The 5,241-nt window shown below is 43.3% G+C and overlaps 1 non-coding gene across 1 annotated transcript; it reads right to left on the bottom strand.

Moving 5' to 3' along the window:
• Nucleotides 1-277: 277 nt before the first annotated feature.
• Trnae-cuc (transfer RNA glutamic acid (anticodon CUC)) lies at nt 278-361 on the bottom strand. Its single transcript is given in 2 exon segments — nt 278-313; nt 325-361. It is a non-coding gene; the product is annotated as a tRNA-Glu (tRNA).
• Nucleotides 362-5,241: the final 4,880 nt, after the last annotated feature.

Consider the following 5,241-nt stretch of genomic DNA (forward strand, 5'->3'; position numbering starts at 1 on the left):
AGACAGAAAACCTCAGTTAATGTAATGGTGCTCAATGGCAGAGTCAGGGAGACACCATGAATCCCCCACCAGAGATAGATGTGCTGAAACTTTGCTGGAAGGCCTCAACCTCATGGTGATGCACAGATTACTAGAAATGTGTTAAATTAAGATGTAAAAGTTAGCCAATAAGAAGCTAGAGCTAATGGGCCAAGCAGTATTTTAATTAATACAGTTTCTGTGTGATTATTTTGGTCCTGGGCAGCTGGGACAAACAAGCAGCTCTTCCTACATTTGGTGCCCAATGTGGGGCTCGAACCCATGACCCTGAGATGACCCTGAGATTGAGAGTCTCATGCTCTACTGACTGAGCTAGTCGGACCATTTCCTATACAAGACTTAGACTCCTTAGGATAGAATGTTTATTAAAACGTTTTGCATACATTCCTTGCTTAATATTGTTTATGTTGCTTATAATTCTAATTATACTTGATATCTGTTCCTAGTGTATATAATTTTGTATTGGGTTTGGAACTCTCTTAGTTAAAAAAAAGGGGGAGGTGCTGTGGGAACACATTCTGCCCCTTCAGCCAATAGTCTTTAAGATACAAGCCCATTTAGGTGTGGTCTCTGATACTGTAAAAAGCAGCTCGCTCCTTTTTACTGAAGTCTTGGAACTCTGTAGACCAGGCTGCCTATAAACTTATAGAGATCTGCCTGCCTCTGCCTCCCAAGTGCTGGGATTAAAGGTATGTATCACTATCACCTGGCATGGTTTTTTATTTGTTTTAAAATTTTCTGTGTATGAGTATTTTGCCTGTATATATATTTGTGCATCATGTGCATGCAGAGGCAAATAGATCCTGTGGATCCCAAGAAGGTTGTGAAGAGGTGGTGGTGCACGTCTTTTATCCCAACACTTGGGAGGCAAAGGTAGGCAGATCTCTGTGAGTTCAAGGCCAGCCTGATCTACAAGAGCTAGTTTCAGGACAGACACCAAAGCTACAGAGAAACCCTGTCTAGAAAACCCAGAAAAAATAAAGACTCCTTGCTGCCCAATCAGGAGTGTTCAAACCCCACCTGAATCCAGAATTCCCCTACCCTTTACTTTACTTCTTAAAAGCCTGCCATAGCTGAGCTCAAGGCTCTTCCTAATTCAACCGCTGTGTTGGAATGGACCCAACGGAGGACCCAAGCTCGAGCTTGTAATAAAGACTCTTTGCTTTTGCGTTTGAACTCAAACTCTTGGTGGTCTCTGAGGGGCTCATGTCCTGGGCATAATAATTGTGAGCCACCACATGGGGGTTGGAAACAGAACTGAAGTCCTCTGCAAGAGCAACCAGTGCTCAAAACCCCTAAGTTTTGAAGCGGACACTTAAAACTTACACAGCAGATTGTGACTCTTGGTGTTCCTGGGGCCATTGAGCTTGAGGCTCTGCTGGTTTATAAGCATCCACAGAAGTTGTGTGGGAGTCTATGTGGGAATAAATTTAGAGTTTGCTCACTTTTTATTAGATATATACTTCTGAAACTCACTCTTGACATTATTGCACAAACGTTTAAGTATTATCATGTAACCGATAACCCTTCTGCCACACAAGCACTGAAGCATGCACATTTGGAGCTCTCCACCTGAAGCTAATGTGCCCCACCTTACGACTAAACTCCAGTGGGGGAATTATCTGGCAGATAATTCAGAAAAATCATTCTTAAAATTACTGAATTTAGATGTAGGTTGTAGCTCAGTGCTAGAGCTCTTGCCTGGCATATGTGAGGGACACTACCCTAAACACATATACCAAGAATAGAGAGCTAGAGAGAGAATGAGAGAAAGGGAGAGGTGAGAAGGAGAAAGATGCCCCGGCATCAACCAGGTAGTCGCCAGCCAGTGGACACAAGAAGCTGTGAAAGTAAGGTAAATACAGAAAGAAAGTAAAAAGCCCCAAGGCAAAAGGTGGATAAAGAGAAGCAGGTTAATTTAAGTTTAAAGAGCTAGCTAGGAGCCAGGTGGTGTGTTAAACTCTCTCTCTCTCTCTCCTTTTTAAGCCCTCTCAGGTTTTACGTGGAGTCAGTAGACCATGTTGGGCAACCACTCTGTAGTAGAAGGGCAACGGGCTGTGTCCCACCATCTGGCTAGCTTATACCCCGAAATAACAACACGGAAATTGTATTAATTAAATTGCTGCCTGGCCCATTATCTCCAGTCCCTTATTGGCTAACTCTCACATATTGATCTAATCCATTTCTAATCATCTGTATTGCCACTTGACTGTGGCTTACTGGCATGAGTCTAACCAGTGTCCATCTCATAGAGGAGAACCATGGCATCTGCCTCACTGCCTTCTTCCTCCTAGAAATCTGTTCTGTCTACTCCACCCACCTAAAGGCTGGCCTATTAAAAGGCCAAGGTAGCTGCTTCTTCTTCTTCTTCTTCTTCTTCTTCTTCTTCTTCTTCTTCTTCTTCTTCTTCTTCTTCTTCTTCTTCTTCTTCTTCTTCTTCTTCTTCTTCTTCTTCTTCTTTTTGTTTTTTTCGAGACAGGGTTTCTCTGTGGTTTTGGAGCCTGTCCTGGAACTAGCTCTTGTAGACCAGGCTGGTCTCGAACTCACAGAGATCCGCCTGCCTCTGCTGCCAAGTGCTGGGATTAAAGACATGCGCCACCACCGCCTGGCCCAAGGTAGCTTCTTTATTTAACCAATAAAAGTAACACATAGACAGAAGACCCTTCTACACCACCCCGTGATGTCGCCCTCTGGGTATTTGCTCAGGAGCTGGGCAGCTGCTGTTCTGCATCCCCACTACCTTCCCTGAGGTTATCACTCTCAGTATCCCTCCAGCGCACTCAATACACTCTTTTCGTACCATGTGCATTAAAGAATAAGCTTTCTGCTCTGAGTCATGTGTTACACAGGTAATAAAGGTTCGGCGGCTGAGATTAATTTAGCAAGAGAAAGCCTGACGACCTGAGTTCGATTCCCAGGATCCACATGGTGGAGAAAGAAAACCGACTTCTATAAGTTGTCTTCTAACCTCCACATGTGTGCCATAACTTCACACACACATAAATGTAATAAAAAAATTCCCTTAAACAAGCATAGAGTTGGTCTGAGAAGCTAGCGCGGAGGTTACGAGTCATATTGCTTTTGCAGAGAACCTGAGTTAGTTCACAGCCCTCATGTCTGGTGGCTCACAACCACCTATAACTCCAGCAGCAACTGATGTCTCTGATTGCTAAGGACACCGGCAGATGTCTGCGCATTCCCACACACAGATGCAACACACACATAATTGAAAACATGCAAGCCTTTTAAGAAAGTATATTACATATAAAAGAAAAGAATCACCATCAATAACAAAAGTATACCGTATGTGTAGCATGTTCTTGTCATATGTGTTTAGGGTGGTGGTGCCAGGGATGAATTTAGGGCTTCACATATGCTAGCAAGTACTCTGCCCCTGAGCTACACCCCATACCTAAAGTCAGTGAACAGAAATGATTTTTCTGAATTGTATGGCACAGTTTCAGATCCAGGAGCAGAAGCTAGCCATAGACAGGTGCAGCATTTTATAGTGTAAAACAAAACAAAACAAAAAACTCACTAAAGGTTAAAGAAATAAACTGATAAATCCAACAATAATTTCTTTTTTGGCTCTTTTTGTTTCATCTCACTGCCCACTTAAAATTGTTTTATTAATATTATTTTGTTTTATGTGTATGGGTGTTTTGCTTGCATGTATATCTGTGCACCCCATGTGTGCTTAGTATAGATGGAGGTAAGATGGGGCATTGGATCTTTTGGAACTGGAATTACAGATGGTTGTGAGTCACCATACAGATGCTAGGAGTTGAACCCAGGTCCTCTGGAAGATCAGTCAGTGCTCTTACTGATGAGCCATCTGTTCAGGTCCCCACCCCATTTCTTGTTCTTGAACTAGGGCCTCATGTAGTTCAGGCTGGCCTCGAACTTCTGATCATGAGTTCTAGGATTACAGATGAGCACCACTCTACCTGATTTACGTGGCTATAGAGATCCAACTCAGGGTGTTGTACATGCTAGGCCAGCATTCCTCCAACTGCACTACATACCAGTCCTTCCTTCTGTTTATTTGAGACAGTCTCGGGCTGCTCTCAAATAAACTATACCTCTGAGGGGGCTGGAGAGATGGCTCAGCGGTTAAGAGCATTGCCTGCTCTTCCAAAGGTCTTGAGTTCAATTCCCAGCAACCACATGGTGGCTCACAACCATCTGTAATGAGGTCTGGTGCCCTCTTCTGGCCTTCAGTCATACACGCAAGAAGAATATTGTATACATAATAAATAAATAAACATTTAAAAAAAAACTATACCTCTGAGAATGATCTTGAGCTGTGCTGATCCTCTTGTGTCTGCCTCCTAAGTGCTGGGATCACAGGTGTGTGCCACAACATCTCACTTCCAATCGTTGCTATTCGGTGGAGGGTGAAGGGGGTGAAAGAGGGTATTACTGTGCCACTCTGGCTGGCCTAGAACTCACTGTGTAGACTGGTGTGGGAGGTCCTTCTATCTGTGTGTTGCTTTTATTGTTTAATGAATAAAGAAAACTGCCTTGGCCTATAGCAAGGCAGAATTTAGCTAGGTGGGGAAAAAACTAAACAGAATGCTGGGAGAAAGAAGGCAGAGTCAGGGAGAAGCCATGTAGCCCCACCAGAGACAGATGCTGCTTGGAATCTTGCCGGTAAGCCACAGCCACGTGGCAATACACAGATTAATAGAAATGGGTTAAATTAATATGTAAGAGTTAGCTAATAAGAAGTTAGAGCTAATGGGCCAAGCAGTGACTTAATTAATACAGTTTCTGTGTGATTATTTTGGGTCTAAGGTAGCCAGGGCAGCTGGGAACCAACAAGCGGCCCTTCTTCCAACAGTAAACCAGAGTGGTTGCAGACTTTCAGGAACTCCCTGTCTCCTGTCTTTGGAGTGCTGGGATGACTGGCATGTGCCACAAATTGTCTTCTCTCTTAAAGTTAACAATTTGTCTGAAAAGGAAATGTGTACCGTCAGAGAGTGGAGCAGATACGTGGGGTGCAAGCACCTAATGCTCTCTCTATCAGAGCTGGAGTAATCAAGACATTTTTCTGTCAGTGCTGGAGACACAAGAAAGTTCATTTCATCTGTCTAAGTGGAACTTAACGCAAGGAAGCATTAAACTAATTTTCAATTTAATTTCCACATAATAGTTATGTGTCTGTGGTACATTTTAATGATAAAGCATGTTTATCAGAAA

This window comes from Alexandromys fortis, unplaced genomic scaffold, assembly GCF_014885135.2.
Source record: "Alexandromys fortis isolate MF-2015 unplaced genomic scaffold, M_Fortis_MF-2015_v1.1 scaffold_7, whole genome shotgun sequence".
Taxonomy (NCBI): Eukaryota; Metazoa; Chordata; class Mammalia; order Rodentia; family Cricetidae; genus Alexandromys; species Alexandromys fortis.